Here is a 24,346-nt window from a genome sequence, read left to right on the forward strand (position 1 = left end):
GAGACTTCCTGGAAGGGAATGTCTTTACTTGGCTAAGGGAATCGTTCGGCGAATCAGTAACCAGAACATCGGCCATAATTCCGCCCCTAGAGGTTTCCACCAATCGTGGTTCATCTAGAGTGACGACTGAAACGCCTGTCATGAATTCCTTGCAGGAAGCGAGTAAGGAACACGTCCCTGTACCAGTGAGTACAGAACCAGCCACTGAAGAAGCTACATCAGTGGGTGCGAGACGGAAAACTTTTGTGACAACTGCAGAAGTACACCACGAAGTGAACAATGATGTTCCAGCTCTTAAAACGAATGCGAGTGACCCCAGGCCAACTGTACACTCTAACCCCACCTTGCCCGCTTTTTCCACTTCCTACCAGGGAGGGATCGACAAACAGAGGGAACAAGAATCAGTACGGAGGGCAACAGAGAGAAAGAAGTGTAACAAGGACCAAAAGGAAACACGAAGGAGGGGCGGTGAGTCCTTATACCATAAAAAAAGCGTTCATGAACAAAAGGAACTAGTGGTAAACTTGTCGACTTATATGTTATCTCAGCAGGAATTGAATGTCCTTAACAGAGGCTTTCTTTCATTCCTACTGCAGATTCAGATATCACAGAGATTGTGTTTGACATTAAAATGTTCACAAGAAATTTAATGTTGAAGATTATGTTTGAAGGCAATGTTGAAAGTGATGTTTTTTGTTTTAGAAAACCAAATGTTCATTCCAAAACAGAATGCTTTGATACAAGCCTTTGAGCAAGTTTGTACTGATGATGCTTACAAAATGTATTATTCACAAAAGGCCGCAGGGCAAAATAATAGAAAATATAATCTAACTAAAAATGGGTTTGAAGCAATGATAACCCTACCATCATGATAAGACCTGCAGATAAGAGGGGGCCAGATTGTAGTCATGGAGAGGTCGAAGTATGATAACATTATGCTTGATATGTTGAAAGATGGTATTATACAGGTGAAGAAAATGATACAGAATGTATTTAACAGTGTACATGAACGTTTGCATAGGTCTCCTAGATGAGAATCTTCTGAAATATTTTATTATGTCTAACCCGACTACACCAATGATTCAAGGACTCCAGAAGTTGCACAAAGATTCAGTAAATCCCCCGATGAGACCCATTCTGTCAGGGAGGAATTGGTGCACGGAGTCTATTTCTATATACATAGAGAAGAATCTCCGTTGCTTGATTAATCCATCAGAATACATTCTAAGAGACACTGAGCACTTTCTTAGAGACCTCTATGACTACCAGTAACAAGTTTGCCAGAACATTGCATACTAGTTACGCTTGATGTAGTGTCACTCTTCATGGTTATTCCGAATGAAGAGGGTATTTACAGTGTCAGTAGGTTGATGGAAAAGCGCATGAGCTTTATGCCCGATAAGATACAATTAATGCAAATACTTTTAAAACTGGTATTAGAGAACAATATATTCATGTTTAGGGATAAAATCTATTGGCAATGTAACCGCGTTGCGATGGGCACTTCGTGTCCAATGGTTATACCAATGCTGTAATGAGTTACTGAGAAATGGAGAGTATAATTGGAGGGCCCTTTGGAAAAAATATTTTGTTCTTTCGACGGTTTGTGGATGACCTGTTCCTTTTATGGAATGGGTCACCTGGACAACTGGCACTTTTGGAATTTATCAATAATTCCACACAATTTTTAAAATTTACATTGCATTGGTCTTTCACTGATGTTAATTTTCTAGAGGTTACCATCTTTAAAGATGATAACCATGATATGAGTACGAGACTATATAGGAAAGAATGCCATGCTAATAATTTACCAAGAAGGGGGAGTATGCATCCGAAATATATTTTTAAGAACGTTGTACAAAATCAATTTTTAGAGCTTCTAGGCTGAATGGGAAGGAGGAGGATTTTAATAAACAAGTTGCAGTGGTGGGCACAGAACTTTTGGCCAGAGGATATGACTGTATGGTGAACAAGAATAGTATGGATGTAACCAGATTGAGAAACACCAGAGCTAAACCATATTTTTAGGATGGGATAGAAGTAGGACCAACAAGTACAGCTATTGGCCCCCAACATTCTAGTAAATTGAGGATGTGGCTTTAGCTACAAGGAATGTGAGACAGTATACTGACATTATAAATAGGCACTGGAATATTTTGACGAATGACAGGCAAGTGACTTAATTATTTGGAAAGGACACCATAGTTCACATTTAACAACAAAAAGCCCCTGAAGAGGAGACTTTGCCACACTAGAGACTATAATTCAGTGACTGATCAAGGGGGAACTAAACCATGTGGTAAAGGGCAGGTCTGTGTACATATAGCTGATGATCTAGAATTCAGACACCCTGATACAGGAAAGGACTTTAAATTTAGGATCACAGCTACATGTGATGGTTCACATATTGTATATTTGGCTGTCAAGTATGCCACAAATTCTATGCTGGCAAGACAGACAGCTAAAAGATAGAATAAGGGAGCATGTCTACCATGGGAAGAAAAAGAGCATTTTTAATGCGTTGGCAAAGCATGTCAGTGAAACTAATGAGAGACTTTTTTTTTAATTTATGGTCATAGGAAGATGCTTTGAAAATTTAATGGGAGGTGATATAAGAGGAAGAACCGAGAGCCTGGAGGCAGAGTGGATAGTTAGACTAAGGGCGAATATAGGGCACGGTCTTAATGACCATGTTCCTATGAGACCCCTTTTGAAAAATAAACCACTGCGTAGGTAAAGGTGTGATTAATTTCAGTAAATAAAAGTTTAGTTTTTAATTTGTTTTATTGTTATTTTTTAGTTTTATTAATATGTTTGTATCTATTAAATGTTTTACAGTTTTTTTATGAAATGTGTATCTTTAAATATATATTGGTAGGTCATATGATCATGGCTGATTGGTATAAGAATGGTGTTTTAGATGAACATGACAAACCTGAAGAAGCATTTCTGTGAAAGCACTCGTGTCTGTTCATATTAAAGCAGTTGGAGAACCTGGAGCCTTGCCTATGCTTGTTTTATGCCTTTGGACTGATCATTTTTGCCGAGGTTTTTGGATATCGTTGGGCTGTTTTCATTTTGCCTTTTTTTATTTATTATTTATGCTTTATTCAACTGGTCTTACTGTAACAGTCTTTGACCTTCTTTATTACCTTCGTTTGCTGTTCTGTGTGCTTTCAAGTGCTCTCATTCTGCACTTATTACTACGTGTTAGTAGCCTGATTAAATTTGTCTGCTATTCAAAGTGTCTTAGTTTTGGTTTTAGCACTTGTGCTTCAAGCCAGTTATTTTACATTTAGGGTTCTTGTGGACAAACCCTCATCAAACCCTGATCTCTCCAATTTCACCAAGTATTCAGAGCACTATGTCTGGACATTTCCCATCAGTTTCCCCTGCCAGTCTGGTCGATATGGGCATACTGAGACAGTGTAGCATCTGCTTCATGTTCACAGACAGTCCCCTTCTCCAAGCACATAATTCTACTTGCGAGAGATGCATCTACATCAGTAAGCTGGAATCCATGCTCTCTCTCACACTACAGTCAGTACTCTGATGTGGGTGGTGTGGTGCTTGTACTGGCAATCTTGTCTTTGTCCAGAGAGCCACAAACCCACCTATGCAGGGGTCCTCAACAAAAACTTACCTAAACAACAGAGACGCCCGAAACACACAAACATTCCACACACAATGCCAATCATATCGCACAAAGTAGTCAACACACCAGTCTCTCACAAACACAGCTCATTAGGCATAACAATAAACCAATGCAGCCCATAAGGCATAACAATAAACCAAACATACTAGTCATTGGCGACTCAATAGTGAGTGACAGTGACGTCCTCCTCACCAGGCTCAACAAGGAGAAGGTCACGGTCGGCTGTTTGTCAGGCGCTAGTATCCGCCACATCACGCACGCACTTAGGTCTATCCACAACAGGTACAAATATGACACTGCCACTGTCCATGTTGATGTGAATGACTTGAGATGCATCTCCCTGGACTATATGAAGAGAGACATGATTGTGCTCACAGTATGCACTCCAGGCAGGTGTGACCCTAACCATGAGCAGCATCCTACCTTCACCAAGAATGATGCCAAAATACCAACAAAAAATGATTAACTTCAACAACTGGCTTTGTTTCTGATGTCTTTCCAAGGGGATCCAGTATCTGTCTGCCTGGGATGACATGGTTGACCGGTCTCGTTGCTTTGCCAGAGATGGCCTCCACCTGTCATCCCAGGGGTTCCGGATCTTGGCCAAAGCTCTTGCCTCCCCAATTGTGCCTTTTTTAAGCAATGTTCCAAAGACAAGTCTTCCCAAATGAAAAATGTCAAAAAGCAAATTGAAGGTCATGCTGCTCAATGCTAGGAGCCTTAATCTGAAAATGCACTCACTAGAGGCTCTCCTCACACTGGAAGATGACTGTGTCTGTGCAGTCAGGGAAACCTGGTTCAGGGCTGTGGAGAACACCCTTGCCTTACCAGGCTATACCTCACTCCACACTTTCTGAACCCAAAATGAGGTTGGAAAGACTAAGGGTGGAGGAGTCACTATCTTCATTAAAGACAGACACACCTACAGACTGGTTTACCAGCATGATGCACTGGAATTACTCCAGGTGCAACTGACAGTTGGCAAGACACCCATCCAAGTTATAGCCAGTGAAAGACCGCCCTCCATGTCTCAGGACTTCCACTCCTCCTACCAGGACCTACTAGACTCCATCAAGGTACCCCCCTAACACCCTGATCTTTGTTGACTTCAACTACCCCACCATAGACTGGGTGATACTGCACTAATGCACTCACCCGATTCCTTGACTTCATCAACTTTAACGCACTAGACCAGCTGGTCTCATCCCAGACAAGGGGACATAACATACTGGACTTGGTTCTCACAAACATGGGTGACCACTGCACCACTCCCATACTACGTTCTTTCCTGGTGAGATCAGATCATAAGTCTGTCTCATTGAAAGTTTCTATCCCACCCAACCCCTCCTCAGTCGTAAGCAAGCTAAAAAAAACTTCTCAAAAACTGACTGCACCCTCCTAAGGGAGGGCATCAGCAGCTTCACACCACCGCCCCCCCAGAGGATGCAGACAGCTATGCTGAACAGTACACCAGTGCAGTATAAAAGCACCAGTACAACTGCATGGATTCGGCTATATCCAACAGAACTAAAACTTGCTCCTCAAGGAAATACAAACCTGTCTGGTGGACATCCTCTATCAACAAGCTTCACAACAAAAGGAAGAAACTGTTGTCCAAGGGTAAAAAGGAACAAATTCCAAATGGGAAAAATCTCCCTCCTCTGCCTCAACAAGCAAATTAGATTATTAGTGGAAAAACTCCAAAGCCAATTATGAGTTAAAAACTAGCCTCCGAAACAAAGGGAAACCTAAAGTCTTTCTTCAGTTACGTTAGTAACTTCCATGGCAAAGCCCGAATTAGTACTTAATGGTACCACTTGCACTGATCCTGCCGACTTAGCCAACCTACTAGCTGACAGGTTCAGCCCAAACTTCACCCCCTTACCGCCCCCCCCCCCGCAAACTTCACCCCCGTATTGCCCCCAAGGCCCAGTCAACATCCCCGATACTTGTCCCACACCTCACATTTCCGTAGATCAAGTGTTAAAGGCCCCCATCCAAGGCAAAGAACAAAGCTTCCATGGGACCTGATAATATCCCAGGCTGTATTCCGCACCATCTCCAGCAAGAAATAGCTTCATCACTGAGCAACTTATTCAACCACAGCCTACTTACAGGCTTCATTCCAGTAGCGTGGAGAACTCCATTGTCATCCCCTTACACAAGGGTGGTGCCACTACTGACCCGGGAAACTATCACTCCATTAGCTTGACAACTCTGATATGTAAAGCCATGGAGCGTATTATTACGGATCTCAAATAAGGACATAGGCAATTTCCAAATACACAACCCCACCCAATTCGGATAAGTCAGAGACAGATCGTGTCAACTGAACCTAGTTGACTTCTTCGAGACCGTCACCAAGGCCCAGGATGAAGGAAAGTCAGTACAAACAGCTTACACTGACCTGGCCAAGGCCTTTGACACAATTCCCCACTCAGGCATCATTGAAAAGCTAACACAACTTGGTGTTAATCCCTATTTCATCAGATGGGTGGCCACCTGGCTCACAGATAGGACAGACAAGGTCAAAATAGGCACCATCACCTCTGACAGCAGACCTGTCACTACTGGTGTTTCCCAGTGATCTGTCCTGGGACCCCTAATGTTTGGCATCTACTTCTCAGAGGTCCAGGCAAAGACGAAGGGCCTGTGGCTGACCAAGTTTGCAGATGACTGTAAGCTGGGTGCTGTCACTGACTCCCCAAACAACATTAACATACTCCAAGAGGGTCTCACACCTACAAATAACTGGTGCCAAAGTCATGGCCTTAAGTTAAAAGCAAAAACAATGTACTAACATACCATTCGGCAAAAACACGGTCCCTATTGATTACCACATCAACGGCAACCCCCTAAACACAACATCCGTGGTGAGAGACCAGGTGCTCAGGTTGACAGCAATCTCACGTTCGACCATGTGGCGGTAGTGGTCAGAAACGCCTTTTACTTGGTTCTTCTTACAAATAAAGGGACTGCATCCAGAAAAAAGGTTTTTATCTCTCTGTACTCCTCCCTCATTAGACCTATAATTGAGTACAACACCCCGCTTGGTATGTACCTCTCCAAACACCTGCACCAACTGGAAAGGCCACAGAAATACCACACAAAGAGAATCCAAGGCTTCCAACACCTGTCTTATGTAGGCAGGATCAAATCATTATCACGTTACTCTGCATCATACAGACTGAACAAAGGTGATCTGTTTCTCGCCTACAAGGCAATATTGGACCCTGCCCTACTAAAAATGCTCCACATCCACAAGTCTAACTAGTCGCGCATTACCCTCTTGATAAGCCTAAATCTGAGACATCAACAAAATCTGCTGGAGAGACAGGTTCGTCTCCCAGAGACTGCCCAGTCCCTGGAATAGACTTCCCCATACATGTCAGAGTACAACACTAACCCTTTTCAAGCACAACCTTGATGACTGGATGGGAAACCACAAATTTGTTCCACCTTTGTCCATCACTGACAAGAGCAGCAGGTGCTGACTGGGGTTTCTTTTTTGGGGATAAACTCTTGGCTAGGCTTGTAAGGGCCCCAGGGCCATTGTCCTAGTAACCTCCTATGATCCTATAATGCAATGCCTGAAGTTTTTTACGCTAGTTATAGTTCTGATTTCGAGTGGTTAGGCATTCCATAGTTTAGCAATGTAGTAGGAAGTATAGAGATTCACCTGAGCTATTTTTACTCCTGGTTACTTCAATTAGAGCATTATTTGTGGATCTTAGCGGACGGGTTCTTGTATGGGGGTTGCGGAGGCATTTGGGGCGTACTACTGGGACTACAACTTGACAGGAATGGAACAGTTGCTGGACTTTTTTTCCTGGCAGGACAAGTACTGCAAGCATGGGGTACTTTCTACTTGTATGAGAAAGTTAAGCATTTTTTTTCCTAAATATGGAGCCTCAAATTAAACAATTCACAAGGAAAATAATCTGTCGTTTTCCAGCCTCAAAACACTGTAACCAAATGGAAATAAAATTAAGCAATTCTTCAGCAAAATTTTAATTAGATTTTTTAAATATGCTCCTGGCAATTCATGTTTCACGACTTAAGAACAGAATCAGGTGTACTTAAAAGGATTCCTAAAATAAAGTATGTATAGTTACCCCATCACAAAACTAAGTATTCATCATAAGCTCACACAAGAGTAAAAATTATTCCAAAAATACACACCAAACCCTTCACCAGAAAAAGCTTTCTTATTAAAACCTTACCGCCCATGAACAATTCTATAAAGATGCAGTAAACGTAACTCCACGTTCAAACCTACAAACTGGAAAGGCAGCTTTCCCTCGACAGCTACAGAAAACTCAATGAAAAACGCCCAACAGTACTCGCCCATCCCCTTAAAAAGGCGTACCTCTATTCTCCGCCCAGAAGCAAGCTAAGTCCTCACTTATCAAAAACAACTGCTTTTAGACTCTCTGTTGGGCGAACTTAAGTCAAAACTTGCTACAGTCCTTATCATTGATATAGAGTGGTGATAACTATTACAAAATCCAAACTTAATTTTTTAAGGTATCATAACTACTTCCGACCACACCCCTCCAGCTCTCAGCATTACACGGAAACGTGCCGCCTCTCTTGAAGGAACATGCAAATAGCTGTTGTGTGACCCCCATCGCAATCTCACGCATACCTCTCAACTGTTCCCGATTTTGACTCCAATTCGTAGCTATGACCCTTCTTAATTCTTCCTTAAACCCACAGCACTCAAACTTCCATCTCCAAAATGAGGAACACCAGCCCTCATCATGTGGAATACATATTAACGACTAACAGCTACAACTAGGAAGATTATAGACTTGTTAAAATGTGTTGTTTTTACTTATTAAAACTCAATGCACCGATATCATTTATGTTCACCTCGGCTATCAGTTAAAAATTTTGAATGTGGGGCAAACCCTTTCAATATGGAATTTTGAGGAATGCGAACGTTTTGAGGTACGCCTACTGCTGATGACGTTTGGAGAAAAAATATTAAATTACATTTAATAAATAATAACAGTCACAGTTAATGACGTATTTTTCTTCCAAAAATGGATATTAGTTGACAGTCATGTTATCTTTCTTAGGTAGCAGTACTAACATTTTACAAGTGTTCCTGATTGGTAGGAAGAGGGACACTATAACACGTACAAAGTAGCAAGCTTAAAATTACAACTTGACTCGCACACACAACACACAAAGTGTAGTGGCTGTGCCCTTTATAACGTATTGTAGTTGCCCGTAGCGCTAAACAACCTTGAAAAGCTAGTATGCTCTCGGGATTCTCTCTCCACTGTCGCAAAAGTGGTTGGACACGAGTTGCAATCTCTTTTGCAGTGCGGTGAAACTACGACAGCCGACGCCCCCCCCCCTTAGTAGCATCTAGGTCAAAATAGTACCTATGTGCACAAATCAGCACAGTTCTCGGAAGTCCCTCATTTTGACTCGCATTTTAGTCTCATCACTCTTAAAACTGGCGATATTTTTTATTTTTTTGGAAGAACACGTGTATTACACTTGACAATACCATTACATATTTCGTTTACTTCAAAAAATGTATTGTTCTTGTCGTTGTCTTTAGGCTTTTTCCCGGTAAGGGGTCGCCACAGCGGAACTCTGGTCCGCTAATGATTGGCAGTAGATTTTTACAAAACGCCGAGGTGCCAGCTCGACGCCCAACCTTCAACGAAGGCATGCCCATTTACACACGCATGTCTTCGAACGCTGCCCAACCGCGGGGAGGATATGCAGACTCCCCACAGAAAGCACTCCGAAGTCACGCCGAGAATCGAACGGGAGAACCTCTTGCTGTGAGGTAACACCACTAACTTCAGAAAATGAATGAGAAGTTATGCACCTACCATAACGTTCCATGTTAGTTGTCTTCTTCTCGCCTTCTTTCTTGCTGGATGGGTTCGGAGCCGATCCTCGGCTCCGACTCGGCCAATACTAAAGCTCGAGAGCTATTTTTACCGGCTCGAGGCTCCCCTATATCCCACAATGCTAGGCGGTAAATACCCAAATCTCGTTTGATAGCTGAAAGTATAGCAGTGCTGGTCTCCTAGAGACAGAGAAAAAAGAAATCCACCTCTATAGAAACTACCTGTAGAACTATCAATCAGGGGCAATAGAGGTGGCTGACGCTGTGGAAGATAAAAGATCCTAAGGATCCTCTCGGTCTGTCCAGGCTAGGGGGATGGAGGGTGGGACGGAAGAAAGAAGGCGAGAAGACAACTAACATGGAACGTTATGGTAGGTACATAACTTCTCAATGTTAAGTTGTCAATCTCGCCTTCATTCTTGCTGGATGGGACCGCGTCCCTAGCACACTTATCCTGGGTGGCTCATCGGAACAGACTCTTGAGTACGGTGGAACCAAAGTTAGCCCGGTTTCTGGAGGCCATATCCAATTTATAATGTGAGATAAAGGTATGAGGAGAAGCCCATGTAGCTGCTTGACAGATGGAATCTATGGGCAGTCTGTCTTGAAATGCTACAGACGTAGCTAACGCCCTGGTTGAATGAGCTCTAGGTCGTGATGGTAGCTTTTGGTGTCTGAGTTCATAAATGAAGGAAATTACAGAGGCCAGCCATCTCAAAAGGGACACTTTGGAAACTGGAAGGCCCATCTTGCCTTCTGCATAAGATAGGAATAGCTGGTTAGACTTCCTAAACTGTTTTGTCCTATCCAAATAGTAACGAAGCTGGCGATGAACATCTAGGAAATGTAACTTTTGTTCTGCCTTGTTGGAATAATTAAGGAAGAAAACTGGAAGGTCGATTGTCTGATTCAGATTCGCCTCAGAAGAAACCTTGGGTAAAAAGGAAGGGTTGGTCCGAAGGGACACCCTGTCTTTGTGGAAAACTAAGTATGGAGGATGACTGCAAAGAGCATGAAGTTCAGATACCCGTCTAGCTGATGTTATGGCTACTAGAAAAAGGGTTTTCCATGAAAGCAATTTCAGAGAGTAGGAAGCGGCCGGTTCGAAGGGGGGGGGTCAAGGAGGCTAGAACCAAATTTAAGTCCCACTGAGGTGGGGGGTCTCTAATTGGGGGCTTGAGCAAAAAGATACCTTTTAGAAAGGCTTTGCAAAGTTTGTGGGACATGATGCTGGAGTCCGAAAAGCCTACATGGAAATTAGATATAGCCGCCAATTGGACTCCAATAGTAGACTAAGAAGAACCTGAGTGAAAAAGTTCTGCCAGGAAGCCTAGTATAGACTGGATAGGTGCAGTGAAAGGGTCTATGTTATTAGTTGCTGCCCAGAAGGAAAAACGTTTCCACTTGCTATTGTAAATCCTTCTTGTAGAAGACTTGTGGGAGGCTATAAGGATGTTACGGACCAAATGGGAAATTAAAGGAAGCCTGGCTAGGGTAGGAAGCGGAGCAACCAAGCTGTGAGGTTGAGAGATGGGAGGGAGTGGTGCAGCTGACCCGATTGATGAGTCAAAAGATCTGGCAATGGATCCAGATGCCAAGGCTGCTCCAACAGAAACTGGTGAAGGAACGGAAACCATATCCGACGAGGCCAGTAAGAGGCAATGAGGATCATGTCGACTCTCAATGCAGTAGCTTTCTGAATTACTTGAGAGATCAGTGGAAGGGGGGGAAAGGCATACAGAAGTCCCCGGGGCCAATCGTGGACTAGAGCATCCCTGGCGGGTTGACCTGGTAGGGAAAAGAGGGTGAAGAAATCGTGACACTTGCAGTTTAGGGGAGTAGCAAAAAGATCGCAAGGTCGGCCCCATTTCTGAAAAATTTATTCCAGCACTGACTGTTTGAGTGACCACTCGTGTGGTATGAGTATGGCCCTGCTCAACGTGTCCGCTATCACGTTGGACTTCTCGGGGATGTGCGTTGCTATCAGAAACCGCTGAGATGAGATCGCCCACTGCCAAAGTCTGAGTGCCTCTCGACATAAGGGATAAGACTTGGTTCCGCCCTGTTTGTTGATGTACCATACTACAGACATATTGTCTGTCTGAATTGCAATAGTCCCGGTGGGAAGAGTGCTGAAGGGCTTGCAACACTAAAAGTACTGCTCTCATCTCCAGGACATTTATGTGCAAATGGCTTTCGAAAGGTTGCCATGTGCCCTGGACCGTCCTGCCCTGACAATGCCCCCCCCACCCGATCAGGGAGGCGTCCGTTGTCACTGTGGCAACCGGGGGGGATGAATGATCTGCCCTGAAGAACTTGAGGGGAGGTCATCCACCAAGATAGATGCTTCTTGCATGATTGGGTCAGCAGAATACTGAGAGACATTGGGAGCTGTTGGAAGGACCACTGAGAAAACAGCATCCACTGGAAGATCCGCATGTGAAAGCGGGCTAGGGGAAGAAGTGTAATGGCAGCTGCCATGAGACCTAACACCTTCAAGACAAACCTGGCTTTGATCCTGTTGCACTGAAGAAGAATGTGAACATGTTTGCGGATACCTGATACTCTTTGCTCTGTTAGTTTCGCGGAAAGATGAATTGTGTCTAAGGTGGCGCCTATAAAGATAATAGCCTGACAAGGCAACAAGGCAGATTTTTCGAAATTTATGGAAATGCCTAGAGCTTGACAAGTATGAATGGTGTAGTCTCTGGATATGAGAAGTTGACGCCTGGTGGTAGCGGTAAGGAGCCAGTAGTCTAAATATGTAAACACCTGGAATCCTTGTCGTCTCAGATGAGCCGTGACCACTGCGATGCATTTGGTGAACACTCGGGGGCTGTAGTGAGACCAAAGGGCAGGGCACTGAACTGATAGTGACTGGCTCCCAGCCGGAAGCGGAGGAACCTTCTGGAGCGTCTGTGCATCTTGATATGATAGTACGCATCCTGAAGGTCTATTGAGCACATCCAATTGTCCTGACCCAAGAAGGGTAGAATGGACTGAAGCGTGACCATCCGGAATGTTGTTTTGTTTACAGACTTGTTTAGTCCACTGAGATCCAATATTGGTCTCCAGTCCCCTGTCTTTTTTGGAACCAAAAAGAATTTGGAGTAGATTCCGGATACTTGCTGGTCTGCCGGGACTGGCTGGATAGCTCTTTTTGACAGCAGCTTTGATATTTCTAGCGCTGCTTGTTCCCTTAGAACGGGTGGAACGTCTGGAAGGGGCCCTTTTGGTTGAGATGGGATGTGGACAAAGGGAACTTTGTAACCCTCGGATATAATCGACTGTACCCATTTGTCTTGAGTGAGAGAAAGCCAGGCTTCTGAATACAGTGATAATCTTCCCCCGACTGCCTCCGAAGGTGGACAGTCGGGCAGCTTCTCAGGGATGCTGAAAAGGTTTGTCAGAGAGAGTCTCTCTGCTACCTTGATTTTGCAGACCCCCCCCCTGCCCCTAGGGCAGCGTCTATTGTTGTTCCCCCCTCTGCCTCTAGAGGGGAACTGACTCCATGCATCAGGCGAGACTCCCTGTGATTTGTGGAACCACATTTTCCCCCCCTTCTGACCCTTGGGATACGGTCTAGAAGGGGTAGAAAACCGGACTCCCACGGCAGAGAGAGTCTTGCCATCCTGTTCGCACCTAGTCAACGTGTCCTTCACCTGAGGTCCAAACAACGCTGTACCATCAAAAGGGGAATTGAAGGACGCCTTGAAAGGGTCCGCAAAATTACAAAGCCGCATCCAGGCGTGACTTCGCAAAGCTACACCTGTGCCAGTGGCCCTACTCGCCCCATCGGCCGCATAGGAAAGAAGCCGCATGGAGGAGTTGACGATTGAATTCAGGGTTGCCAACTGGGAGTTCATTTTGTCTCGAAACCCCTCAGTTGTTGGATCCTGCAAAGCATCACCCATTTCCATGAGCATATCTCTCTGAAGACGGGTGAAGTGACATAAGTAGTTCAGCGAACACATAGCAAAGGTCGCTGAGGAGAACATCCGCTTACCGTACCTATCCATAGTCCTAGATTCCTTATTAGGAGGATGGATAGGTACCGAAGGATCGGCTAATTCCTTCTTAGTGGCTGCAGCCACCACCACAGCATCAACAGAGACGCCCTTGGATAAGAATTCTTTGTCCTTAGGAGCTGTAATAAACTTGGACGGCCTTCGTGGGGTAGGTTCCACCATATCAGGGGCTGTCCACGCCTTCCTTGCCACCACTTCCATGAGGGGGTCAAAGGGAGGAGATACCCAGGAGGTGGAAGGGCGAGAGCCAAAAGCCTCAAGGTAGACCGACTCGTCCTCTGAAGGGTTAAGGGTGGACCAGTTCCCCCTCTGTCTAAGGATCTCAAGGATGTCTGAAAAGGAGACATCCTCAGAGGAGGACCGTGGGGACCCTTCCGACTCATCCAAGTCGGTATCCGAGGTGATAGACTCGGGGGAGTCAATATGCTTCCTCTTGCATTGTTTCTTCCGAGGGGGTTCCCCTGAAGGATCAGGAGAAGCCTCGGAAAAGGAGGATATTCCCAGTGGGGAAACTTGAGACGTTGGCTCTCTATGGTCTGGGACGAGAGGGTGGGTAGAGACCATCGCAGGCACTGTAGAGGGGGGAGCCGACCGTGGAGCAGACACCGGGTCTAGCACGCTCCGCATGACCTCGAAGGTGCCCCGATCAGGCGGGGCCGAAGATCCCTGCTCCGAAGAGACGAGAACTCCTCCCGGCACCGAAAGGTACAGCTCCGAGGCCGATGTCGGGGCCGAGCTCACCAGCGCCGAAGCTCCGAGAGGGAGAACGGGCTTGGACAAGGGTCCGATGCCACTCGCCCCCCTCGAAGCTGACGAGGGAAGCCCGGCGCTCAGATCCCTCCAAGGAGGAGATTGGAGCCGACGGAGCTGAAAGTGGAAGTATCGGCTCTGACGCACCGACAGTCACGGCTCTCAGAAGCTCCGGCTCCAAACTCATAGGAATCGGAGGAGGAACTGAGGAAGGGATGGGTATAGCCACTAACCATTGGGAAGGGCTATGCAGTATTTGGGCCAGTGCCTGGGACTTGAGAAGTCTGCTCACCACCCTCTCTAAGTCATGGTCGGACAGTCTGGAGGACCGAGAGGAGTGGGACCTATGGCTCCTCTCTGATAAGGAGTGGATAGAGCCAATGGATGGGGATCTCGACCTCTTCCTAGTAGATGTCTCTGACAAAACTATCGGAGCCGTCTGAGTCTTGGACCTCTCGGCTCCAGCCGGAGCCGAGGTAACAGTTTTACTCTTCGAAACATCGGCTCCAGACAGAGTAGATGTCGAAGCAGCCTTAGAGCCACCAGCGGACGGCTCCGAAGCTGGAGCCGACGCCTTGGAAGGTTTGGAAGGTTTTCCTGACGCGGTCTGGGTCAGGGAGTCTTCAGGCTTTAATAGGCCTCGAAGTATAAGTTTATTTTTGCGTTCCTGCAGGACTCTTGGACTGAAAGCGTGGCAGACAGAACAAGAGTCCTACAGGTACAAAGGTCCCAGGCAATATACACAAGTAGTGTGACCGTCTGTCAGAGACATTTTCTGACAGCACTAGTCACACTTCTTGAAGCCTGAGACCTTGGAGTCTTTAGACATCCTAAAGTGCTGTAAGACACACCTTTAAAGAAAGGGGAAAAAAGCCAATCACTCACACAATAAGGTACGACTAAGGGGAAGTGAGGAGGGCCCGAAGGCCTAAGGAAATTAACAGGGGATAAACGGGAAAAACAATTAGGGGAACCCGAATGAAACTAGGAATAGATAACTAAATAAACTGTTGTGAGAAACTATCCTAAGAAAAATAAGGGGATTTTAAAGTTTAACAACTATAAAAAGTCACTAACCTGCAGAGCCGGTAGAAACAAGCACCTCGCAGCTAAAGCGGCAAACGAGATCTGGGTATTTACCGCCTAGCATTGTGGGATATAGGGGAGCCTTGAGCCGGTAAAAATAGCTCTCGAGCTTTAGTATTGGCCGAGTCGGAGCCGAGGATCGGCTCCGAACCCATTCAGCAAGAATGAAGGCGAGATTGACAACTTAACATTATTAATTTACATTTGTATTACTCTGTCGATGCTTCGGATTAAAGTATGATTATTTCTAGAGTTTGTCCCGCTTCCTTGAAAGACATGCAAATCAACCAAAAGCTATAACTACATAAGCTGGTATATTTTCAGTGAACTCTAGTAACAGTTTGCTCAGACACATGCCAAGTAAAACCACTGCACACTCGCTGCTGACAGCTCTTACAAAACAATTAACGTATGCCGTGCCACTTAGATACACAACCTATATATGGTTTTTCTATAAAATATTTAAAACTCAGTATTTTATTTGTAACAATTTCCATCCAAAACTTTTCTAGCACAACTACTCAGATTTCCTTCCCTCAACATTTGTCTCTCCACATCATACACTTTTCAAACTTATTACATCCTCCTTTATCATACTAACTTGTACCCGTTTTGAACCTGAACTTTCCACCATTTGCTTAAAAACTTGGTCAGATTTTGTACAAATGAATAAAATCAACTATTTTTGTTTAATTTCTTCTCATAGCTTGTATGAATATTTTCTTTTTAAAAATACGTTAATGTATCATTTACAATTCATAGGTTCATACTAGGCTATCTGCCCCCTAGGGCATTTATAAGCCTAGCCAGAATGTGTTTGGCTTTCGCCACCCATTTTAAATTAATTTTGCTATGCCCTTTTATGAGGTTAGTATACTGTGCCTCTGTCTAACAGTAACACAGAAGTGATACCCGGGGTAAATCTACGATCTCCCATCCACTCATCAAGATTCCTCTTGAAGAGAGTCAATGAGGGACTCTGCCTAACCTGGACTGGGATTTTATTCCAGAGTGAAGGGAGCCTCTGGGTTATGAATCTGTCCCTCCAGCATGTCCTATTTATTTTAGTGCTGAGGTTCAAGTCTATCGAGCGTGTAGCTCGATAGGATTTGGATTTTCTGAGGTGCAGCATGTCCATTAATTCCGGGTTGGACATGGCTTTATACGTCAGGCACAGATCGCCTCTGAACAGGCGGTATGCCACTGAGTATAGCTGGAGTTTGTTTAACCGGGCAGCATATGGCATCTGTTTGAGCCCTTTGATCCTCTTGGTGAGGTACTTTTGGGGTCTTTCCAGTTGCTGCAGGTGTCTGGTAAGGTACATCCCAAAAGGGGCATTGTACTCAATTATGGGCCTGATGAGGGATGAGTAAAGAGGCACAATGACCTCCCCTGATCTAGATGTGAATCCCTTCATGATTAGGTGGGCTATATAAAATGTTTTTCTAACCACTTTGGCCACGTGGTTGTCAAATGAGAGATTGCTATCAACTTGGGTCCCCAGGTCCCTAATTATGTCTTCGGTACTTAATGGATTACCACCTATGTGGTAATTTGTGGGCACTTTGTTTTTGCCAAAGGGGATGACTATACACTTTTTGGCTTAGCTTGAGGCCATGGCTCTGGCACCAGTTGTCTGTTTCTATGAGGCCCTTTTGGAGGATGCTTGTGTCGGCTGGAGAGTCGATTATGGCGCCCAGTTTGCAGTCATCTGCGAACTTGGTCAGCCACAGTCCTTCCGTGTTGGCCTGTACCTCCGAGAAATATATACCGAACAAGAGAGGTCCCAGGACTGAGCCTTGTGGGACGCCACTTGTAACTGGTTTGGAGTCTGACTTGGCTCCAGCAATTCTAACCATGTGGGTTCTGTCCTTGAGCCAGTTTGCAACCCATCTAGTAACATAGGGGTTTATATTTAAGCTGGTGAGCTTATCTATAATGCCAGAGTGGGGTATTGTATCAAAGGCTTTTGCGAGGTCCAGGTAGGCTGTGTGGACCACCTTCCCCTTGTCAATGGCCTTGGTGACTGTTTCAAAGAAATCAACCAGGTTTAAGAGGCAGGATCTGCCCCTAACAAAGCCGAACTGGGTAGGATCCAGTGTCTGTAGGTCCCAAATATCTTTATTTATGAGGTCCATGATGATCCTTTCCATAGCTTTGCAGATCACGCTAGTCAGGCTTATGGGGCAATAGTTTCCAGGATCCGTTGAGGCACCACCTTTGTGGAGAGGGACCACAGTTGCTGTACTAGCTAGGATGTTGGCAATGTCTGTGGGTTTGGTGTATTTTTTGTCATTTTGGACTAATTCTGAGCATATCTGGGAATTACCACCCAGGTTCCTAACATAACTACTAATGCGAATTACATAACTATTTATGCTAGAATTGCTTATTTTATGTGCACTGGAGCTGCTTACCCTTGGGCCTCCTCAGAAAAGAGGCCCTCGTGCCAAGTAGGAATTCCCTAAATAAAGAAATGCAATGTGGAAGTAAAAACATGGCATACAGTCTTGCAGAACTGTAAAATTTGCATTACGTAAACTGCTTACAAAGCTAATGCTGATTCTTGGAGATGAATGTAAAGTGAATGAACCCCTTCACAGTGGCTGGAGAGGACTCATCAGTCCCTTGTTCCCATTTTCTACATGGGGTTGGGGTATCGTGTTAACTGTTGCCATCTCTCTCGATTCAATGTCACACTCCTGCTTTCAACAACACTTATGCCTGACTGTCACAGATCTTCTTTCATCCAATCCACCCATCTCTTTGCAAGACGTCTTCGTTTCCTCTTACCTTCTTCCTGTCTGTCCCAAACCTTCACCAGATTGTTTTCTGCTTTTCTGCACGTGTCCAAACCACCATAATCTGTCCACTTTGCTCTCTTCAGCAAGTGGACCTTCTTTGGTTTCTGTTCTTATGTCCTCATTTCTTCGTCTGTCCCCCAGTGTGCATCCTACCACCCTTCTAAGACACTTCATTTCCATCACCTTTAGCTTCTTCATCTGCTCTGCCTTCATTGCCCAATTTTCTGTACCACACAGTAGTACTGGCCGTGCCACTGTTTTGTACACCTTACTTTTCAGCTTCTTTGGCATTCTTCTGTCATAGATTACAGCTGAGACTCCATGTCAGTTGGCTGCAGCCTCTCCGATTCTAGCTTTGGCCTCTTCATTCAGACTTCCCTTCTCCTCAACCACCCCTCCCAGATACCCGAAGCAATTTACTTGTTCCACTATCTTCCCTTCTATCTCAGTTCTCATCTTCTGATTTCCTCAATTTGCTGTTATTACCACTGTCTTATCTGTGCTTAGTTTCATCCCTTATGGCTTCAGTTTTGCATTCCATTCCCCTATCATTTGCTGAAGTTCTTGCTCAGAGTCTGTCTGCCTACAGTAACTTTGTTGATCTGTCCCCTCCAACCTGTTCGCTACTGCAGTCCACCAGTATGAACAGCAGTGGGCTCACAGCTGAACCCTGGTGAACACCTACTCCTACTGGGAACCCCCTCTGTGAGGCGGAACACTATCGTCCTTAAGTCATTAGGTCCTTGTACATAGCCTGCACTAATTCTACCAATGTTTCTGGGACTTTGAACCACAGCAGTACTGCCTAGATTACCTTTCTTGGGCCCTTGTCATATGCTTTCTCCAAGTCTAGGAATGCCCAGATGGACTCTTTCCTCATAACTAGCGTCTTCTGAACCATGTCTCACTGCAAACACTGGGTCAGTTGTGCTGCATCCAGATCTGAATCCACTCTTCTCATCTCCCATCTTACATTCTACTACTCTGCATATCCATTTATTACCCTCTCCAGAACTTTCATGCAATGTGATAGGAGGTTGATGCCGCTCTACTGCCCACAGTTATGAATGTCTCCTTTGTTCTTGTACACTGGCATGAGTATGCTTATTCTCCAGTCATCTGGGATATGCCTTTCTCTCCACACTGCTATTAGTACCCTCAGGAGCCATTTCTCCCTGATCTCACCCAGCATCTTTATCATATTTGCTATGATCTCATCTGATCCTGCTGCTTTCCACAACTTCATTTTCCTTAGGGCTATTCTTACTTCTTCTAGGAAGGCTCCTCCTCTGCTCTCATCGTAGGCTGTTTCTGGGGCAGTACAACTTCTGTGACTGGATAACATTATTCACTGAAAAACTCAATGGAGTTCATCCAGCAGTTAAGGGGCAACATAGACAAACTAAGGTTGAACAGGGTACCCACCAATTGTAACAGAAATACAATTCATTCAGTTACACATGTCATGCATCCCTAAAAGCAATCCAGAGTGGAGGACTGAAAATTCACCTACATCATGGCTATTGAAGATGGAAAGAAACCAGAACAACAGGTGACAATCTATGTGGACACACAGAGAATATGCAGACCCTTTAGAGAAGGCACCCCTGCCAAAAAGTGAACTAGAGAAGAGAGCACCATGAGCCATCAGAGCTACCATAGTGCCACCCTCCATGGAAGTTCCACTTTTTTGGGAGGGACTAGTAATGTATAATAAAACAGAATAAAGACACCTGCAATACAGTTATTCCATTTACTACTTACAATAGCAAGAACCAAGGCAAAATTCCAAGTATTAATTTGTTGCTTGTATTTGTTTACTGGGGTAGAAACTGATCCATGTGGACACTTTTCAGACTAAGCCCAGAAACAATGTATGCCAGCTACACACGGATCCTTACAAAAAGTAACAGGTACAAGCAAGCAAAATCTAAGGGTAACGCTACTCAATGCTAGAAGTCTAAACCTCAAAATGCACTCACTTGAGGCACTCCAAGTGGAGAACATCGACATCTGTGCAGTGACAAGACACCTGGTTCAAGGCTCCAGAGAGCACCCCTGCATTACCAGGCTATAATTCATACCACACCTTTCGGCCACCTAACTTGGACCGAAGCACTAAAGGCGGAGGCGTGTCCATATTCATTAAGGATACCCACACCTCCAGGCTAGTTGCTCAGCATAATGCATCTGAGATTATCCAAGTGCAACTAACTCTGGGCAAGACCGCAACGTAAATTGTAGCTTGATACAGATCCCCAAGCATGCCCCAGGACTCCCACTTCTCATTTGATAAACTGGATATTATTAGGGTACAATCTAACACCCTAATAATGGGCGATTTCAACTACCCCACCATTAACTGGGAAAACTACTCATGTACCAACTCTTGTGCTCAACGTTTTCTGGAATTCATAAATTCCAATGCCTTGGATCAACTTATCCACACCCCCACCAGGGGCAGCAATATCCTAGACCTGGTCATTACCAACATGGGCAACTGGTGTTCCACACCAGAGGTCAATTCCTCGTTGGTCAGTTCCGACCACAAGCAAATCACCCTAGACATCCACATCCCAGCCCCACCCCCCACCCCCATTAGGGAAACCACCGTAAATAATTTCCCCAAAGCCAGCTTCATGCTTCTTAAGACAGAAGTGGCAAACTTCACGACACCCATGCTGATGGACAACAGAGATACGACAGCTGAATCCTATACAATTGCACTTTATAAGCACTTACACGAGTGCATGGATCGTGCAATCCCCAACAGAACCAAGATGCTATCCTCCAAAAAAAGGAAGCCAATCTGGTGGTCCCCTGCTATAAACAAACTCTACAACAGAAGAAAGAAACTGTTGCAAAAAAGAGTAAAATCCCATGATTGGAGGAACTCTGTGGTCAGCCTCAGTAAGAAGCTGAGATCCCTCAAAATCCTCCAAAGCTAGTTACGAAAACAAAATCGCCACGGATTCTAAAGACAACCACAAAGCATTTTATAGCTATGTCAAGAATCTCAATGGCAACACTCAGATCTGCTCTGAATTACAGCACACTGGCACTAAATATACAGAACCAACTGATATTGCCAACATCCTGGCAGATAGGTTCAGTGCTAACTTTACCCCTCTCTCATCCCCTAAAGGGCCCATCTCTATACCCGAAGAATGCAAAGTACCTGTAATCACGGCTGCAAAGGTAAAAAAAAAACACACTCACTAAAGCCAAGAACACAGCATCCATGGGACCTGACATCATCCCAGGCTTCATGAACTACAGAACAAACTGGCACCCCACCTAAGTACCATGTTCAATCATAGACTCACATCAGGCTTTGTGCCCACTGAATGGTGCACAGCAACAGTTATCCCACTCCACAAAGGGGGAGCCACCACGGACTCCAGGAACTACCGCCCCATTAGCCTGACGAGCCTGGTCTGCAAGGCTATGGAGCATATAATCATGGAACTTATAATGACATTGGTAATCTCCAAACTCTGGACTCTACCCAGTTCAGGCTTGTAAAAGGCAGATCATGTCTCCTAAACCTGACAGACTTCTTTGAAGCGGTCACCAAAGCTGTAGATGAGGGTAAGGTGGTACACACACAGCCTATCTAGATCTCGCCAAGGCTTTCAACACCATCCCCAACTCTGGAATTATAGACAAACTCACTAAACTAGGTATAAATCCCTATGTCACAAGATGGGTTGCCAATTGGCTCACTGACCGAACACACACTGTGAAAGTAGCAGACTCTAAATCCAACTACAGACCAGTGACAAGTGGAGTACCACAGGGTTCAGTCCTAGGTCCTCTCCTGTTTGGTATCTACTTCTCTGAAGTACAGGCTAACACAGAAGGTCTTTGGCTAACAAAGTTCGCAGATGACTGCAAACTAGGAGCCATAATCAAATCTGCTAACGATGTGGACATCCTACAAAAGGGCCTCACTAAGACAGATGCCTGGTATCAAAGCCATGGCCTCAAGCTCAATGCCAAAAAGTGCATGGTCATCCCTTTTGGTAAAAACTCTGTACCCATGAACTACCACATAGGTGGTAGTCTACTTAACACCGAAAGTGTGATAAGAGACCTTGGGACAAAGATGGACAGTAGTATCTCCTTTGATAATCACATCGCCACAGTAGTCAGGAAATCCTTCTATGTGGCACACCTTATCACAAAAGGTTTCTCATCCAGGAAAAAGAGGTCACTGTTCCCCTCTACTCACCCCTCATTAGACCCATTATAGAGTACAACGCCCCTTTTGGTATGTACCTCACAAGACATCTACAACAACTGGAAAGGCCACAGAAATACCTCACAAAGAGGATTACCGGCCTCAAACAGATGCCCTACGCAGACAGTCTCAAAAAACTCCAGCTTTACTCTGTCACATATTGCCTACTCAGAGGCAATCTCTGCCTAACATATAAAGCTATGTCAAACCCAGAGCTGTTGGACATGCTCCACGTAAAGAAATTCCAATCTCTCCGAGCTACACGCTCTAGGGACCTAAACCTTGTCACCACAATAAACAGAACGTGCTGGAGGGATAGATTTCTGTCTTGGAGACTTCCCATACTCTGGAACAAACTATCTATATCAAACAAAGCTCCTCATTAGCACTCTAAGAAAAATCTTGATGATTGGATGAGAGATAGGAAATTCACCCCGGGGATCACTTCTGTGGCTCTGCTTGACAGGGGCACAGGAAAATAATTTTCTTGGGTGGCAAAAGCAAGGGTACTGTTTGGCGAGGCTTATATAGGCCCTAGGGCCAATAGCCTAGTACCTACCTATGAACCTAGAGATGTCCATCCTACACAAACTCTTTCTGATGCCAAATCTACTGGCATATACAAAGCTCGGACTACAGGGCCAAGGAACCTGACTTTCATTAGTGGCTTGGGCACTTGATAAAACTAGCGCATCCTAGCAGGAGGATATGGATGGAGATGGTCACATATTCCCACATTCTCTCGGAGGAATGGCATGCAAATGCACAACCTGGTCTAGCATTAGACTCACCAAATCACCAGCTAGTGGGTAGTCTTCAAACCACATGTGCAATCCCACAGGGATGATGTTATGGGACTTTGTAGGGATACAAACTGCATGGGATAGGACATTACATCAAATGTCACTGTCGGTTGTCCAGCTAAGGAGAGGGTTAACTGAAGGCAGACACATAGGCAAAAGTGCAAAATGCACACACAAAAAAATCTCTTAATAAAAAAAAAAAAAAGGTCTGCTGTTACGATGCATACCTTATACATAGGCAATGACTTTCATTAGGGAGGGCTTTTCACAATATTATATATATCTAACCGTCCACAATGCTAACCCTCAACAGTGGACATGTAAAACAGGACTTCCTTGTAGCAATATAATGCCAAAACCTGTCCAGCTTCTACCTGTGGTGCTTAATGGACCTACAGATGAGCATCAATGTTACAGCTTCAAAATGCCTTGGACAGAATGCATTTTTAAAATATACAAAACAGATCTGCCCGGATGATGCCAGTCAGTCTTTTGCAGTAGTCTTAAAGAGAACAGTCAAGCCTGCCTGACATTTGTTAAGCCACAGACAAGTCTCGTAGCAAGCATTATTGATTTTGTTTCACTCATACCCAAGATGTACTGCTGCCGTTTCCCTTTCTTTTCACAATTTTGAGTAGACTACTGGTAGGTGAACAGGCTGACTTGTTGAGACAGAAAGCATTACTTTAGGTATAAAGAAAGGGTCTGTTTCCTTTCAAGTCTTCACAATGTGAAAAACTAAGTTCTTTTGCATGCTGAGGAACAGTATGGCAAATTCCAAGGTGTGTCGCATCACAAACTGCTTTTATGTCCTTGAAGTAAAAGGAAACAAAAGAAGTACAATGTAAGTGTGCTCCTTCATCTGTCTGCATCTGATCCTGAAGACTCAAACCACTTGAGTTTCTAAGAAACCTTATGTTCCTTCACTTTTATATCACGTGGCACAGTGCAGCAAGATCTGCAATCCCTGCAAGTCAGAACTTGTAAATGAATGAGCAGCAGAGGCAAGGATGACAGGGAACTAAGCAGCTCAAATCAAATACAGGACACCTAAAAATCTCATTTAGTACAGTTACAAATTAAAACAATCTGACCAAGG

At 44.8% G+C, this 24,346-nt stretch overlaps 1 protein-coding gene across 6 annotated transcripts in view; it reads right to left on the reverse strand.

Annotated features, from left to right (window-relative positions):
- LOC122817027 (copine-3-like) overlaps window positions 1-24,346 on the reverse strand; it is a 2,295,182-nt gene that overhangs the window by 1,749,869 nt on the left and 520,967 nt on the right. The window contains exon 1 of one of the 6 annotated variants that reach the window (XM_044090158.1): window positions 7,879-7,980. The exons of the other annotated variants lie outside the window; for them this stretch is intronic. The gene's annotated coding sequence lies outside the window, so the exon portion shown is untranslated. Of the gene's footprint in view, window positions 1-7,878; window positions 7,981-24,346 lie in introns of those variants that run through there. 6 annotated transcript variants of the gene reach the window in all.

Source organism: Protopterus annectens, chromosome 12.part0 (genome assembly GCF_019279795.1).
Source record: "Protopterus annectens isolate FY-2018-M chromosome 12.part0, PAN1.0, whole genome shotgun sequence".
Taxonomy (NCBI): Eukaryota; Metazoa; Chordata; order Ceratodontiformes; family Protopteridae; genus Protopterus; species Protopterus annectens.